General features: G+C 34.7%; 1 non-coding gene across 1 annotated transcript; it reads right to left on the bottom strand.

Annotated features, from left to right (window-relative positions):
- Window positions 1-14142: 14142 nt before the first annotated feature.
- Window positions 14143-14249, bottom strand: LOC141636448 (small nucleolar RNA R71). The gene has a single exon (XR_012541058.1). It is a non-coding gene; the product is annotated as a small nucleolar RNA R71 (small nucleolar RNA).
- Window positions 14250-19650: the final 5401 nt, after the last annotated feature.

The raw sequence follows: 19650 nt of genomic DNA, 5'->3' as shown, positions 1-19650 counted from the left end.
TATTGAAAAGTGCTTTAAATGAATTATTATGTGTAGTATTTATAGTAGAGATGAGATCAAGGTTTTTATAAGAAAACTCGAGATTGTGTAGTGGATCTCATGTAGGTTATGGAAGGAATAAGATCTATCTTTTTCCTTTTTTAATCTAACAACATCTCAGATAAAATATATAAAATAAATATAAGGAGATAAAATATCTCTAACAAATATTTATTTATGATTCTTACCATAAAACCCTAGATTCTATATAGATCATGTGTGAAGTATATATTAACTAGAAGATCCAATCTTATTATTTAACCTAGCAATATCTTAGTAGAAGATATGGAATAAATCTAAATAACCATAAAGATATAAAATATCTTTAATAATAATCTTATTTAGATTTCCCCTAATCTTTACTTGCACAAGAAGTATTACACGAGTAGGAGACGGCCCTTTAGCCTACTACATCAAACGTGAAACCCTAGTAAGATATTAGGTTAAATAAATTAGGGTTTAGATATGAATAAGTAGAAAATCCTAGTTAGCCACCAAGCAACAACCCATAAGTTGTCACATAAGTCGACCAATTAAATATTCATAACCCAATTTAAGTACAAACTTCAATCTACTATGAAATAGGTTTTTCATTTAAAGAATATAAAGATAAGATTTGAAAAACTATTTTCAAAACAATTTAAAACTCAAGTCGTGCATTACTTATTACTGCAGCTCAATGTTATAACTAAATCACCTATAACATTGAGTCTGGTAGGTAATGTTATAACCATAACAACTATAACTTTACTTACCAAAATCATTTCATTAAATACCGTTATAAGACGATGACCTACGTTATCTAATCTTCCTGGAGATCATCAATGCAGTATTCATCTCTTCAATTTGATTGTGAGTTCCTCTTGAGCTTTAGTTGATCAATGTTTGAGAACATAATCTTAAAACTTAATCGTTGACTTTGCTACTTGATCATGAAATCTTCTTTAATATGAACTTGATCAACGAGTAGCTTTAGTTGGGAAGTTGAGCTTGAACACAAGGTTCACTTTGATTTGCTTGACACTTGTTCTTGAAACTTACTCAAATGATCTTAAAATAGTAGCTAGACCATCCTTAACTTTACTTCACAAATCTTCAAAGTTGTAGCTAAACTAACTATAACTTTGCTTGCGAATGATGTAACCATGCTTAATCTAACACGACTAAACAAACGATCACGAGCACAAGTATATATATAATTAAGCACACTGGTCATTATCAAGACGCAAGACATATACCTATATGGTCCAACAAATTCCCCCTTTTTGATGATGACAAGTCTCCTATGATTTGTGACTGAAGTTCTAGTTCCCCCTCAACTTAATACTATCAAATTATAGTTCCTAGAACACAAGGTCCAAACATTTATGTTTCAAAGTTATAGCAACTAAAGAACTTAAGAGACTAAAGGTCTTGACAAGGAGCAAGCGTAGGCAAATACGAAATCATGGTCATTTCTTCCCCCTTTTGACATCATCGAAAAGGTGATAACAGACATAAAACACCTTGAATAATATCAACCGAGCCAAGAAACGTTATGCAAGACAAGTATTATAGCATAAGAACAAATTCAACATAGCCTTAAATATAAAGTGTGTAATACAAACCAAGTTGAGTACAAATTTTGTAGGAGAGAATGAAAACAGTCACTAACCTAACTACGACCTACAAAAGCATGCATGCAATCTAACATGATAGATATCTCTAGTGACCCATATACACTCCAACCAAGCGAGGTCCAAAACACATGCCGAGGGCTTACATAGTAATGTGAGGTGAGGTAATTGGGTAAGAAGGGGCAACATAATATGGATATGTGGAGGTAAAAGCTAAGCTAGCATTGATCACAACCAAAAGTAGCCATATTCCACTCTCCAACCCAACATGAAAGATGATGCACCATGCCAAGTATGGCACAAACTCACTCACATCATCAAGTACTTCTCCTCAAGTAATATGGAAATGATAAGAATAAGAGTAATAAGAGATTTCCTCTTTTCCATGTTTTATATCATTTTTCTCCCTTTTTTTTCATTTTGTTTCAATCCATCTTTTTCTTCCTTCCTTTCAATATCCATCATAAAAGCAACAAAATTAACCACAACAAGACTTCCAAACTTACCAACAAGACTAGGTTGACAAGGGAAGGCCATATGGAATGTAGTTGAATAAGTAGGTCAAAACGAGGTAGATTTGGCTAATGTGAAGTTAGTGTGTAAAACGTAAAGGAAGGGTCGCCTCTCCACATGTGTCACCACAACAAAACGAGTGTATACAGGCAATAAGAGACAAATTTCATGCTTATGCAATTTAATGTTACATGCTATATAAGAGTACTACTCACATCCTAAATCAAACCAATTATGAATGTCATTGGTTTATGAAGCTCTAAACCTTAGAATGTATAAGTGATGAACGAGAATTATGGTTTTTATACAACATAAAATATAACAGACTAGCATACGGAATATTCTCATAAAATAATAAAATACTATACAAGAATATGCTTGCAGCGAAAAAACGGACGCAATCATACAATCTCGTCTATTTCTAGCCAGACATAAAGGTCGTAAATATTTGTGACAAGTTTAGTTGCCACCAATTAAACCAATTTCCAACCGCAAAATCTCAAAACATTCTCTGGCCAATGCCTTTGTCAAAATATCTGCCCATTGTTTTGCTGTGCTACAAAATTCAAGTTTTATATTACCCTTATCGACATGGCCGCATAGAAAATGATGTCGAATATCAATATTCTTAGTATGAGAGGGTTGTGCTGGGCTTTTGGAAATAATTATGGCACTCGTTTTATCACATAAAATAGGAATACATCCTACATCTATACCATAATCACATAATTGCTGTTTAAGCCATAGTAACTGAGAACATACCAGTGCAGCAGCAATATATTCTGCTTCAGCTATAGATAAGGCAATTGAATTTTGTTTCTTTGATCCCCATGTTATAATTCATGGTCCAACAAATGTAGCGATGCCGGAAGTTCTCTTTCCATCAAGCGAACAACCTGCATAATCTGCATCAGAATACCTTATGAGATCGAAGTTACACCCAAGATAATACCACATATAGAATTTCGTCGTACTAATTAAATACCTCAAGATTCTCATAACTGCTATCATATGCGATTCTTTAGGGCACCATTGAAATTGAGCACACATGCATACATTAAACATAATATCAGGGCGACTAGCAGTTAAATAATGAAGTGAACCAATCATACCCCGATAAGTCGTTTCATCGACAGACTTACCGTCTTCGTCTAATGTCAATTTCTTATCTGTGACCATAGGAGTGAAGATAGAATGAGTATTTTCCATTCCGAATTTCCTGATTAGTTCCTTGATGTATTTTTGCTGGTGGATCATAATGCCTTCACTAGTTTGTTGAATTTGAAGTCCTAGAAAGAACTTGAGTTCTCCCACCATGCTCATTTCAAATTCTAAGGTCATCAAATCTGAAAAATACTTACACAATTTATTATTAGTTGAACCAAAAACGATATCATCAATATAAATTTGTATAACTAAGAAGTCTGAATCCTCTGATTTTAGGAACAAGGTCTTGTCGACAGATCCTCTCTTAAAATTACTTTCAAGTAGGAATTTAGATAATTTGTCGTACCAAGTCTTGGGAGCTTGTTTCAAACCATATAAAGCTTTATCTAATTTATAAACGTAGTTTTAAACTTGTCATCCAGAAATTCGGGGGGTTGCTCTACAAAGACTTCTTCATTCAAATAACCGTTAAGAAGTGCAGTCTTAACCTCCATTTCAAATAACTTCATTCCTTTCTGAGCAGCAAAAGCTATTAATAATCTAATAGCCTCAAGACGAACAACGGGAGCGAAGGTCTCGTCCTAATCAATCCCTTCGTGTTGATTGTATCCTTGTATAACCAATCTCGATTTGTTTCGCACAATAACTCCCATGTCATCTAGTTTGTTTCTGAACACCCATCTGGTGCCAATTACAGATCTATCATTAGGTCTGGGAACCAAGTGCCACACTTTATTTCTTTCAAATTGTTGTAATTCTTCTTGCATGGCACTGATCCAATCTGATTCAACTAGGGCTTCTTTGATATTGGTAGGTTCAATGGTGGAGACAAAGGAGTAGAAGGAACAAAAGTTGTTCAATCCTCTACGATTTTGAACACCTCTACTTAAATTTCCAAGAATGTTCTCCATGGGATGAGAATCTTTATATCTCCATTTCTTAGAGACTAAAGGCACATCATTGTCATTTGAATTGGGCTCACCTTCGTCAAATGGTTGGGATCCAAGAATTGATCCCCCTGAGTTTAACCCGGCGGTTATAGTTGAATCGGGTATAACTCTTGATTCTATACCTTGGTTTGGGTTTGAAGTTATAACTTCATCAGTTATAACTTCAGTTTTCAAGTTCTTGTTTTGAGAGGAGGTTATAGTATCATCAACTATATTCTCAGTTACCTTTCCCTTTTATTTGAAGGATTTCCACGTTCATCATTCGTGCGTTCAATTTCTTTATCTTCTTCATCCAGCTCTGGAGGATCATCTCTAGACAAATAGAAATTAGGTTCATTTATATCTTCTTCCTCATCCTATTCAGCTTTATCAAACACATTATTCTCATCAAATATAACATGAACACTTTCCTCGATATATAAAGTTCTTTTATTAAAAACTTTATATGCTTTATTATGATTAGAGTATCCAACGAAAACAGCTTCATCACTTCTGGGATCAAATTTACTTAAATGAATTTTGCCATTATTATGGATAAAAAATTTACTCCCGAAGCAATGAAGATGAGATATATTAGGTTTTCCTCCTCTAAGAAGCTCATAAGGAATCTTCTTAATGATAGGTCTAATCAAAGCTCGATTTTGAACATATCATGCAGTACTAATAGGTTCAGCCCAAAAAATTTGAGGTAGACCACTACATAAAAACATAGTGCATGCCATATCCTCTAGTATTCTATTTATACGTTCAACAACACCGTTTTGTAGTGGGGTCCGTGATGCATAAAAATTGTGACCTACACCATTTTCCCTACAAAATTCTATGAAAGCGTGATTATCAAATTCGGTGCCATGATCAGTATGTATAGACACTAATTTTGATTTGTACTTATTTTGAGCAAGCTTCATTAGAACTACAAACTCATCGAATGTTTCATCTTTTAATTTTAGAAAGAGAGGCCAAATGTACCTGGAATAATCATCTACCAAAACAAAAACACACCTGGATCCGTCTCTACTTCTTACCTTCATTGGGCCACACAAATCAATATGTACTAGTTCTAGTGGTTCTTTGGTGCTGACCACTTTCTTAGGTTTGAATGACGATCTCACATGTTTGCAACGAGCACATGAGTCACATAGCGTTTCCTAGTCAAATTTGATTGACGGCAACCCTTCAACCAAGTCCCATTTCTTTAGTTTATTCAGTATGGTAGAGCTTATGTGAGCAAACCTTGTATGCCACAAACATGGAACGTCTAAAGTAGCTTTCATGCATGTAAACGAGTTAGTAGGAATTGCATTCAAATCAATCATATATACATTCCTTTTACGATGACCTTCAAGAATAACACTACTTGTTCCTTCAATTATTATCTGACAAGTATCTGAATGAAAAATGACTTTATTTCCCTTGTCGCATAATTTAGAGATACTGAGTAGATTATGCTTAAGTCTTCTAACAAGGTAAACATCACTAATGGCATGAGAAGTGGAAATACCAAACTTACCAACGCGAATAACCTTACCTTTCTTGTTATCTCCAAAGGTAACCTTACCTCCATCAAAGGGTTCATGTGAAAGAAACAGGTTTATATCTCTAGTCATATGCCTTGAACAACCACTATCAAGGTACCATAGATTATTTCCTTTCATCACAACCTGCAAAGAGATTAGATACATTTTTTAGGTACCCAGGCAAGGTTGGGTCCTTTAATTTTAGTCACCCTAAAGATTAGATCTTTTCTAACCCAGACTTGTCTAATGGTTTTTCGTTTGATAGACGAAAAGGTTTGTTTAGGAGGTGTCCTGGTCTTAGGGTAAGCCCTAGGTATTTCACGTGGTTGTTTTTCAGGTTGTTTCACGGGAGCCTTAGTCTTATAAGACTCTTTAGGCTTTTGTGGTTGATTAGGTTCATTGCCTTTTTTCATGAAATCAAAACTCATATCATTGAACCAGCGGAAGTTATTATTTCGTTCTTCATTCAAGTAAGGTTCATTCATGGGAATATCATTTTCTTCGACTACTGTGTTAGATGCTTTAACATATTGAAGGCCTTTGCGTAAATCTTGTACACGTTTAACACAATTGTCTTGAATATGTCCCGTATGACCACAGTAATTACAAATCAAGTCTTCAAGTAAATTATCATATTTTATCTTCCTAAAATCTCGTTGGGAAGGAGTTAATTTACATATAGAGTGGTCTCTATGACCATAGCACTCATGTCGTAAACCCGTTTTCATATTATTATCTGACTGCTCAGTTAAAAAATTTAGGACTTTCGTGCTTCCTTCCCATTTATCATGAACCTTCCTAGCATGTAAGAGCAAATCCTTTAAAGATTGAATTTCTTTTAAACATTCGGAATGATCTAGTTCTACATCTTTAGAGGGATTATTCTCTTTATAGTTGTCACGAAATCCTGGAATCTTTTGTTAAGAACACGTACCATCTCAGAGTGTAATTTCTTAGTATCGGATGGTAGAGTTTTAGATTCTTTCAATTGCTGATTCAGGGAATCCATTTCCTTCTTTTGATCTGAAACTATAGCTTCTCTGGCTATAGACTCATATTTAAGAAGCTCTTTGACTTTTCTCAATTCTAAGGTTATAGCTTCATTAGCTATAACCTTGGCTTAGAGATGTTTAATGTCGAGTTTTAGTTTTGAGGTTATAGCTTCATTAGCTATGACTTTAGACTCAAGAGCTAACTTCTCAGCATTTGTCGAATCTGAAGTTGTAGCTTTATTAGCTGTAACTTTAGATTTAAGCTTCTTGGCTTTAGCCTTTAGAAGGTGATTCTCCTCAGCAATATTTAGAATCTGTTCTTTCATATCTTTTAGTTCCAGATCTTGTTCGTGACAATTATCAAGAGTTTTCTCGAAGTATTTAATAATTGCCTTTTTGGACAGATTCTTAACTTGTTTCTTTAGTTCAAGATAACTTATCTCTTCTTCTTCATCATATGAGTCAGATTCTCCTAGAAGACAGCATTCTCAACTTGAACTCATACTTTCATCGTCACTGTCAGAAATCAAGTCAAGACTGACGTTGCTTAGGCATAAATTAGCAACTTCTTCATCTTCAGACCCCTCGTTGTCTTCTGTGTTGATATCTTCCCAACACGATGCTAACATGACTTGTTTAAATTCATTTTTGGTCATTTTATGCTTAGTCTTGTCCTTGATATTCTCTCCCATGTGGGACAGTCTTTTATCATATGATCAGACTCTCCACACTTGAAGCATCCTCTGTTAGCAAATGATGTTTTTGACTCAGTTGCTTTCTTATTGAAGGCCTTATTGTTATTGTTGGACGATTTTGTTTGCTTGTATCTGAATAGTTTCTTTTTGAAGCGTTTAGCAAACAATACCGTCTCATCCTCAATGTCAGACTCAGTATTTTCACGTGCCGAGGCCTGTAGAGCTATACTTTTACCTTTACGTGATTCGGCTTCATCATTATCTAGGACGAGCTCATTAGCCATAAGAGCTCTTATAGGCTCTTAATAAGAAAAAAGAAGTAAGGTCTCTTGATTCCTCTATTGTTGTGACCTTGGGATGCCATTTTTTAGTCAGACTCCTAATGACTTTTCTAGCAATGTCCTCAGATTCAAACTTTCTACCAAGATTTTTCAATTCATTTATGATGCTAGAAAATCATGGAGACATGCTATCAAGAGATACGTTTGGCTCCATTGTAAAGAGCTCATATTTCTGAATCAGCAAGTCAATACGATATTTCTTAACATTTGTCGTTCTCACATAAGCTAATTCAAGATCATCCCATATTTCCTTAGCGGAGGTACAAGAAAAAAATGATAGAATTCATTTGAGGTCATGTCGTTTTGCAACAGGCTTATAGCTTTCGAGTTTTTCTCAGCTTTCTTGTAATCAGCCTCCACATAGTCTTCTTCCTTTTTCTCATACGTAGTGCTTTCAGTACATTCGACAAAAAATTTATTCGGTCTATTTTCTATGATCTTCCAGCACTCCCAATCACGTCCTTTCACATAGTGTGTCATCATGTTTTTCCAAAGTCCATAATTCTTCCCATAAAAGACGGGACACTTTAGATACTTGGAATCCATCTAACACGTGTAAGGCAACAGAATAAAAATAAGATAAAAACAAAAAGAAATAGACGGATAGCCTCTTTAAGGTTAGGCAATCAAGAGCACGAGGGTCTGATACCAATTGTCGATCCGAAATACTCAAGGGGGGGAGGGGGCTGAATTGAGTATTAAAAACTTTAGCCCACTTTTTCGAATGTCCGTATGAGCGTGAATTAATAATTAATTATCTAAAGTTAAATGATTAAACTTCAACTAATTAATTAAGCAATTTAAAACGTAAGGAAACGAAAGAAGGAAAACGAGTGACGTACGTGATTTTGAAGTGGTTAAGTTTCACAAATCGAAATCAACGTCCACTATTCTCGATTAACAATTTTAGTACCTTTCTACGGATCACAAAATTACTAACCCACTCGTACAACTAACTCTAGTTGTAACTCAATTGAGTACCGTTAAATACTCGGTTTTGTCTATCTTACGTTAATAAAAAAGTGCTTGATTGTTCTTTAGTGTTCACAATATGAACGAGTAAGAAACAATATTTAAACGCTATTATCTTATGACGATACTTAGAAATAATTGCAATATAAGATAGCACACGACTTTTCAAAAACAATTTTAACTTGCAAAAAGAATAATTAACTTAAAGACGTTTTCAAAGGATGTTTTGTTTGAATATTGAAAAGTGGTTTAAATGAATTATTATGTGTAGTATTTATAGTAGAGAGGAGATCTAGGTTTTCATAAGAAAACCCTAGATTGTATCGTGGATCTCATGTAGGTTAAGGAAGGAATAAGATCTCTCTTTTTCCTTTTTTAATCCAACAATATCTTAGATAAAAGATATAAAATAAATATAAGGAGATAAAATATGTCTAACAAATATTAATTTAAGATCTTTACCATAAAACCCTAGATACTATATAGATCGCCTGTGAAGTATATAGTAAGTAGGAGATCCAATCTTATTATTTAACCTAGCAATATCTTAGTAGAAGATATGGAATAAATCTAAATAACCATAAAGATAAAAAATATCTTTAATAATAATCTTATTTATATTTGCCCTAATCTTTACTTGGACAAGAAGTATTACACGAGTAGGAGACGACCCTTTAGCCTACTACATCAAACGCGAAACCCTAGTAAGATATTAGGTTAAATAAATTAGGGTTTAGATATGAATAAGTAGAAAATCCTAGTTAGCCACCAAGCAACAACCCATAAGTTGTCACATAAGTCGACCAAACTAAAAGGTAATTATCTATTCATAACCCAATTTAAGTAGAATCATTAATCTACTATAAAATAAGTTTTTCATTTAAAGAATATAAAGATAAGATTTTAAAAACTATTTTAAAAACAATTTATAACTCAAGTCGCGTATTTCTTATTACTGCAGCTCAATGTTATAACTAGATCACCTATAACATTGAGTGTGGTAGGTAATGTTATAACCATAACAGCTATAACTTTACTTACCAAAATCATTTCATTAAATACCGTTATAAGATGATGACCTACGCTATCTAATATTCCTGGAGATCTTCAATGTAGGATTCATCTCTTCAATTTGATTATGAACTCCTCTTGAGTTTCACATGATCAATGTTTGAGAACATAATCTTCAAACTTGATCGTTGACTTTGCTACTTGACCATGAAATCTTCTTTAATATGAACTTGATAAACGAGTAGCTTTACTTTGGAACTTGAGCTTGAACACAAGATTCACTTTGATTTACTTGAAACTTGTTCTTGAAACTTACTCAAATGATCCTGATATAGTATCTAGACCATCCTTAACTTTACTTCACAAATATTCAAAGTTATAGGTAAACCAACTATAACTTTGCTTGCCAATGATGTAACCATGCTTAATCTAACTCGACTAAACAAACGATCATGAGCACAAGTATATATATAATTAAGCACACTTGTCATTATTAAAACACAAGACATATAACTATATGGTCCAACAGTGGGTATTAATTTGTTTTGTCATTCTTTACCACCGTGGTGCCTCCTTTCTTAGGCACCACTTGAACTGGGCTAACCTATATGGAATCCGAGATGGGATAAATAATTCCCTTAGCAAGTAATTTCATAATCTCTCCTTTTACCACTTCTTACATATGGGGGTTTAGTCTCCTTTGTCCTTGATTGTAGGTCTATGATCATCTTCTAGGTGTATCCTATGCATGCAAAATTCGTGGCTTATGCCTTTAAGATCATCTAGACTATAATATATAGCCTTTTCATGCTTCCTTAACACATCGAGCACGTCATTCAATTGATCCTTTTAAAGTTTTGCAATAACGATAATGGGATTGGTTTTAGACTCATCAAGGTAAGCATACATCAAATTAGGGGGAAGGGATTTTAGAGAAGGAGTTTCTGCCTCACTTTGTGATGATTTGTTGATAACACCTTCCACCTTCATTGCTTATTCAAAAGTGAGCTATTTGTTGTTTAATGCAGCTTCCAGTAGATCCACTTCCATCTCCCATTAGCTATTCTTGGCTTCACTTGCTTCTAAAGTCGATAATGCTTCCAAAGGGTCCTTAATGAAAGTAGTGATCACATGATCCTCCACACTACAATCTGTGAGATCCATCTTGTTATATTGATCTTAAATTATGCAATTAAACTTCAACAAATGGTTAGAACCACCTTGAGGAAATGGCTTCCCCAAGGCAGAGAAAGACAAAATTGAAAGCAATTAATAACAATCTCAAACATTCACCATTCCCAAGCAACGTGCCATTTTGATGTGTCGTGTAACCACCAAACAATATTTATAAATCAACAAACAACTAGTATAGGTGTAAGTGGAGATCGAACCTAAAGGACGGGAGTTTAAAGAGAGTTATCAATGCAATTAGCTATGTCTAATGTCACAAGATTGGAGTTGGATTTTTATTCTAAGCTACTACAAGAAATAACAATCAAATGTAAACAAATGAAAACTAAAGCAAGTAAATAAGATGAGATGTAAAAAATAATTATGGGAAAAGTACTAGGGTGCCACGGAATCATAGGGGAGAACAAAGGGAGATTCGCATACAAATGATTCTATGTTAAATCAAGGTTGTAGTCGGATTTGAATCGAGTTGGTCTATATATTATGATTCCACCTAGGTCGAGTTGAGCTAGGTCTCTCATACACCCGATCATTATATCAACATCATGCATGGTTTAACTACTCCTAAGGCTCTCGATCTTGAGAAGTTGAATGGATAGAGAAACATGCTAGGTTGTCAATCAAGCATTTCATCAAACATAACATGTGCAGTAGTTGAAACCACAACATTAAATAAATAATATAAGCTCATTAAGCATGGATTCTACCCTCTAATGATTCCTTAAACCCCCATTAACCCTAACTAAACGACTACTCACTACTCATGATGCGTTTCAAAATAGTGCACTTTTAACCGTATTTTCAACCCCATTTCGCATGCTTTCTGGCACTAATTAGGATCGTTTCAGCGTCTTTAGCTTCCTATTTGATTTTCTATAAGATTTAAGCCCACTTGTAGGAAAGGAAGCAAAATAGGCAGAAGTTACGCATAAATGGAGCATTTAGGAGATAAATTGACGGTACTAATGACAAAGCATGAAGAGGAGACGGAAGCTAAAGGCCATAGCAATATTTTGAGTCTAATGAGCCATCCCCCACGGGCTATGAGGCAGCATTAGAAGAAAGAAGGAATTACAGCACTAGCCCGGGCGAGTAAAATATCAACCCGCGCGGGTTAAGCACCAACCTAAGCGCATAACACCCCAACCCAGGCGGGTCCTCAGGCAGAGTTCCCCTATTCAACAACCAACCCGGGCGGGTTGAGCCACAACTCGAGAGGGGCACGCTTCTCCGCCTCCGGTTTAGAAGTATATTTACTTAATTATCCTTGTAATCTTGTAGTTAGTATAAATACCCCTTATTCCATTACAGTTTAGATTGAGGATTAGAGGGATAATTAAAAACAACTACTTTAATTAGCATCTTAATCTTCCAATTTAGCTTAATCTTTCCACAATAATTCTTAGATCTAGTCTTGTTATTGGAGAATCATGCATTGTAATTGAAGAAGGTGACAATTCTTCATTAATCAAAGGGTATCTTCTCTTTTATTCTTCTTCATTATTGTTCATCTCCTTAAGTTTTGTATAATTCCTTAATCTGTACTTTACTTCTTCTTAATCCTTGTTGTTTACCTACTTTGTTCATCATGTTTACTATTGCTATGATGTTTGACAACATTATTTGCATGATCAACATGATAATGAGTGTGTAGTCTTCTAGCTAGAGTTAATGGGGGATTATGCGGAATGATTAAAGGGTAGATATATACTTTATGAGTTAATTTGGTTGATTATATTGTTGTTGTAAGTTCTAACCTAGTGCACATGTTATGTTTGATTAAATGCTTGATTGACAACCTAGCCTGATTCTCAACCTATTCAACAAAAACCGTAACATCGGAAGCCTTGGGGATTTACCATTTGGGTTAGTAAGAAGACCTATTCAACAAATCCTACCCAACAAACAACTTTATGAGTCAGTGGGATGACCAGGTGTAGGCGGAAGCTAACTCGACTCGACGTATGAGCCATATGACCAAACGTTCCGGCTCTAATTTACCATGACCTTGACCAAACCAAACCCATACCCTTTGGATTTACCATTTGATCATCCCTATGAACCCATGACACCCTAGTGCTTTTGTTATATTGATTTCATCCTTATTTACTTTACTTGCTCTTATTTTCATTAGTTTACATTTTATTTCAAATGTTTTAGTTATAGTTGTTTCACTCATCTCATACCATTCAATTGTGACAACTTGATGCTATTACAAGCATGTTACTAAACGTTGCAATTCACTTAAATTGATAGTTAATCGTCCTATGGGTTCGACCTCTACTTACTACATGTTAAGTTGTTTGTTGAGTGATAAATATTGTTTGATAGGATTTAGTGACAACCATTCTATCAAAACAACCATTCTATCAAAATCGCGCCGCTGCCAGGGACGGTGTAATTTGAGTTGAATTGCTTTTCTGTTATCTTGTGCTTTTAGTGGTAACTTTGTTTGTTTTAACCTTAGGGGAACTAGTTCCTTAAGGTAGTACTAATTCTTTTCTCTAGTGTTGTCTTTTGTATGCATATAAGATCAAATAGTGGTAACCCATTACTAATTGATCCGGAAATTGAAAGAACGTTAAGAAATATTAGAAGAGGTTTTAGAATCATTGAAAAGGGATCTACTTCAACCAAGGAGGGATCAAGTTCTTTGATTGATAGAGGCCTAGTTGACATTGGGATTGAATTTGTAAATCCATTTGCAAGGTAACCACAAACCAACCCCAAACTAACCCTCATAATCACCCACAAAATCAACCAACCATGCAAGATTTCTTATCAAATTCTGTACCAACCGAAGATAGTCTACCCCATGGTACTCCTACATCCACACACCTGACGGGAAACTTCATAAAAAAATCCGTTTCCATTCAGTTGGTTGAAAGAAGCCAATTCGGGTGGATGTCAAGTGAGGATCCACATCTTCACATGGAGAACTTTTGTGACTATTGTGAACCTATCTATCAAACGGGTGTGACTCAAGCTCAAATACGATGGGTTCTCTTTCCATTTTCATTGATAGGAGCTGCAAAGCAATGGCTTAAGAGTTTGGACAAAGCTACTAATGGCATCGATTCAAGGAAAAAGCTAGCCTTAGCTTTCTACAAAAAAATATACCCACCGGAGATGACTGGCATGCTTAGAGATCAATTTGCGGGATTTAAGCAAAGAGATGAAGAATCACTATATGAAGCTTGGGAGCGTTTCAAGGCCATTTGCCAATCTTGTCCTCATCATGGTCTTAGTGAATGGTTTCTTATTCAACAATTTTGGAATGGACTTTATGTTGCAATATGTGTAATACACCGTAAAAATGGAATTCATATAACATAGTTACGTTATTCGAATGATTAATTAAAGGCGTTATAGTTAATAATTGTATACAAGACGGTAATCAAATAATAAAATAATAAAGTAAGACGGGAATTGGATTGGGTTGCAACTTGGGCCATGTGTACTCGTGATTTTAATAATAATAATAATAATAATAATAATAATAATAATAATAATAATAATAATAATAATAATAATAATAATAATAATAATAATAATAATAATAATAATAATAATAATAATAATAATAATAATAATAATAATAATAATAATAATAATAATAATAATAATAATAATAATAATAATAATAATAATAATAATAATAATAATAATAATAATAATAATAATAATAATAATAATAATAAGGCTAAATCATCAATTACTCCCTTTTATAATGCACTTTTTCAAAATTACTCCCTTTTAAAAAAAAAATTAAAAATTACACCCATAAAATTGTAAAATTTTTGAAATTGCTCCCAAATTCCTATATTTCTACTTTTATGACGAAAATGCCCTTGATTTATTTTCTTCTCCTTCTTCTCCCCTTTGTCTCCCTATTTTCTATTCTCCTTTTGTCTTGATCCCTATACACCGTTCAACCACAACAATCACCGTCTTTCACCGCCAACCACCACAATCACCCACTCTCTCTAAACTCAACCTTTCAATGATGAAATGAAACCCAACAACATATCTAATAACAAAATAATCAACAAATTAGCCGAATTAAACGATAGGAACCAAGTAATAAAACAAATAAGCAAGAGAAGGGTAGAGAAGACAAAGAAGAATGGAAAATTGGAAATTAAGGAGAGAAAGAAGAATGAAAAAATAATATGAGAATCAAGGGCATTTTCGTCCTAAATGTACAAAAATAGGGATTTGGGAGCAATTTAAAAATTTCAGCAATTTTTTGGGTGTAAACTTTAAACTTTTTTTTAAAAGGGAGTAAGTTTGAAAAAGTGTACTATAAAAGGGAGTAATTGATGATTTAGCCTAATAATAATAATAATAATAATAAAAGTAATTGTATAATAATAATAATAATAATAATAATAATAATAATAATAATAATAATAATAATAATAATAATAATAATAATATGGCAAATTACATAGTTTCCTAATTGCTTTCTTATACCCTACGACCTACTTATATAAATAGACCTTATTCATCATAAAACACAAATAATTCACAAAAGAGAAAAGAGAAGGAAGAACTAGCTAGAAGATCGTCACAAGGTAAGTTTCTAATCGTCGCATAACATAATCACCTTAAAACTAATATAACTCGTTAAATAGACAACCGTTGACTGACTCGAAACCATGACCTTACCGTGGACTACCAGGGTATGACTGAACCAAAGTTGGACCACCAGTGACCGCCGAGAAGAGGATGTTTGCACGGGTTGTTTTGGGGTGGTTGTGATACGAGTAACTCGGATTTTTAAGCCCAACTCAACTCGTTTGGTTCTGGATTCGGGTTGGGTTGACTCTTGGTGATAGGTCGATTATGGTGGGTGGTTATGGGTGGACAAGGGTGGTGTTTCGTTGGTGGTTGGCCGAAGTTCGTTAGAATGGTCGTTGTTGGTGTTTGTACTGAACCGATAATTAGAACCCTCGTTTCCTAGGCTGCATCGTGACCTTATTGACCTCGGGTTTGGGTGGTGTTGGTGGTGGTTGTCTGGGTTTTACTTTGGTGGTCGTCGGTGGCAGTTTAGGTGGTGTTAATGTGTATAAAACGGGTTGAGTGTATAGGACAGGCGAGTTGGTTGCTGCTTCTGATTGTCATTGTTGCTGTTGGTGTAGGGTTGTCCTTGGGGGTAGAGTATGGTGGTGGTATTGGGCGGTGAGCACCATCGCTAGTTGGGGTAGTGGTGGTGGATTTGGTTGAGCACTAAGAGTGAATACCGTATATGTATGCGTGTGTATGGGGTGTCGGGCTGGTTGCTGTGGGTGTGTAGGATGCGGCCGTGAGGCCTGTTCTGGTCGTGATGTCGGTGAGGGTATGGGCTGCTGCTGCATTGTGGCAGGGTGTTGGTGGTGGTGGCTCACGGAGGGCATGAGGAGGTGTGTGACTATGGGTTATTGGGGTGTCATATGGAGTAGTTTGCATTTGTAGCACGTGACTTTTTTTTGTCATGTATTGTGGGGTATGTGGTTGTTGTGTATCACGAGTTGTGTATGGGTCGTGTATTTAGTTTATTTAATTGTTAAGACGGGTGTTTACGTATTATTTTACACGGGAAATAATTAATGTAAATAAATTATAATCAATTAAATTATAATAATGTACTGAATAATTATTAATTAAATTATAGATAATTAATGTTCGATAAATAATTTGTTATTGTTTAGGTGACGGTTTTGAAGTGAAATTTTTATAAGTATCTTATTGGATTGCTATTGGAAGTATTTGCTGAAGAGGTAGGATAACGATTCTACTAGACCTATTAATTGTGTACCTTCTCATTTAATTGGATGTTGTGTTAATTGAATTGACTGTTTGGATAATTGGATAATATTTATCTCGTATATTGTGATTGGAAGGGGTTTTATTGGATGTTCTTGAGACGGTGTGGTAGGTAGCCATTATTTTTGCTACAGTTGGTTTGATAATGAGTCGGATATCAGGTTTAGCCTGGCTGAGGTAGATATCATGTTAAGAGCCTTCGGGTGATGTTATATAAACTTACTGGCTGAGGTAGACATCATGGTAAGAGCCTTCGGGTGATGTATTATAAACTTACTGGGAGAGACCGTTTAATACCTTCGTGGTGGAGTATTGGGAGAAAAGTTGATTTGGCATTGGTGTTCTAATCTTTGTACTATTTATATTATCTGTCTTGAGATTGTTATCCTACTCAACCTCGTGGTTGACATTGTATTCGTGAACACCTCTGATGAAACATAATGGGGAGCAGATTTGACAGGTACCAAAGATTAGCTGACTTGGGAGCATTGGGACGTGTGCTCGACTTGGACCATAGTTGCTGTCTAGATCACTTAGTGACTTATACAATTTTATTATAGTAATTTCTGCTTCATAGTAAATTGTAATGTAAGGTTTAAATTTAATCGGTTGGCAATGTAATAAAACCATTATTTCAGTTAAAGTACTTTGGTTTGTTTTAATTTGTATCATTTACCTCGGGCAACTGAGATGGTAACAGTACTATTTATAGGGAATGTTTTGCTAAAGGCTTCTAAATAAATGGGGGTGTTACAAAGTGGTATCAGAGCAAAACGATCCTCAGGCCTAACCAATGAATATAAAAATGAATTTAGGATGTGTCAAATAAAATGAACCCGGGTAGAAACTGTTAGGAGCCCTTTTGGCTTAGGATGAGAAGGTACCCTGACTCCGAACCCCGGCCCTTCCAGTTTTGAAGCGGCTACCTTGAGAGATATTGAAGAGTGGGGTAAATTAAAATGAATTTTGTCTATTTTATTAGGAGTAATTGTTGCCTTGGATATATATCGATTTTGTTGATGAGCGAGGTTACCTGACGTAACCTTGATTTGAAGGAGAGTGGAATGGATGAAACGATATTTTGATGATTGAATTGTTTGTATCATAAGAATGGAGTAATTGTGAATTAATATTGATTATTTGATTGGATGATTATAGTAGTATCATGTCTAGCGATATGCAGTTATGTGAATCCCGTAACCATGCTATTTACAATATTATAAAATGATTAAAATGATGATATGAATGCTTTAGAGTAATTACTAGTCGTGTGTGAGATTTTGATGACCAAGATGGGTGATACAAGTATAGGAGGGTGCTAATGAGGGCTTGTGTCCTAGTTAAAAGGAATGTAGAAGTTGAACCTTAGTTGTCACATTTTACCCCTATTTTATTTAGTTACCGTTTAATCTCTGTTTGACGTATAAGGTTGACATTTTTATAAGTAATAACTCAATGAGTTATCTTTCTAATGACGTTGGTTTCATGTTTAAAAGTTTTACAGTTTGGGAGAAATAAATATTTTAGTGGACAGTGGTCAGAATGTTCCTGTACCGTTATGTTTTCGACAAGCGATTTTGTAAAATTTCTTATTTAACTTGTGATTAAGATTTCAGCCTAATTCCAACTCCACTATTTAATAGATTCAAATATGTTTTTAAATTGATAAGCCACAGTGCAAGGTAAATTTTTGACAATTAATAGTGATTTTTACAAGATGACCCAAGTTTTTGGCAAATTGCTGATCAGTTTCTGTTTCGACCCACTGAACTGTAAAAATATTCATAAAATGATTATTCGAGATTTGAGCTTAATCCTTTATTCTCATATTTTTAAAATTCTTAATATTTTCTGGAAATTATAAAAACTCAATGTAGAATGTAACGGTTATTTAATGGCGATTTTTGAAAGTTACAGCTTGCCTTTGATTTTTAAAAATGAGGGTTTTACCAAAAGTTCATTATAAATGCTCTATCTATTCTTAACATATGATAGTTGAGAGATGGGAATAATTATAGGAGGACCTATGGAGGGGGTAAGAAAGGATAGAATTGATCACACCTTATCTTTGTAAGTATAGAATATTTAAAATGTTAAGCCATCTTTACTCAGGTAGAAACTTATGTTGTATTGTTTTACTTTTATAGAACCATGCCTCCAAAGAGATCTAGACCTGCACCCTCTACCATGTCCCAAGAGGATATTGACCGTTTGATATCTATGAATGAGGCTTTGACTACGGCACTGAAGGCTAAGAGGTCAGTTCAGGATCCAGCAAAGATGAGTGCTAATATTGCAAGACATAACCCGACGAAGTATGACGGATTAGGTGAACCATCCTTACTAGGAGATTGGCATAGGGAGTTCGATAACCTTTTTGAGTTACTGGGTTGTCCTGCGGAGCTACAGGTAGACCAAGCTGCTTACTATTTGAGGGGAAAAGCCGGTTTGTGGTGGAATCGTAATAAGGAGGTCTTAAGGGAAGCTTGGAGGGAAAGTGATGAACCTTTTATCACTTAGAAGGGTTTTAAGGAGACTATGAGAGCTGTATTTATGCCAGAACATATTAGGAGTAAAATGAGAGCTGAATTTGATTCTTTAAGGATGACTGATGAGATGAGAGTAGAGACTTATTATAACAGGTTTATGGAATTATCAGAATATGTAGCTGACTTGAATTTTAGTGATGAGATGTTGGCACTAAGATTTGAAAAGGGATTAACAACTACTATTAAGAAGAGACTTGTTGCTGGTCAGCCAAGTACCATGGATGATGTTTATCAACGAGCTGGGCACGCAGAGAGGATTACTGATATGTTAAAGGAAGAGAAGAGGGAG

This window comes from Silene latifolia, chromosome Y (assembly GCF_048544455.1).
Source record: "Silene latifolia isolate original U9 population chromosome Y, ASM4854445v1, whole genome shotgun sequence".
Taxonomy (NCBI): domain Eukaryota; kingdom Viridiplantae; phylum Streptophyta; class Magnoliopsida; order Caryophyllales; family Caryophyllaceae; genus Silene; species Silene latifolia.
The sequence above is the reverse complement of the archived record's forward strand: the minus strand, read 5'-3'. Positions and strand labels throughout refer to the sequence as shown.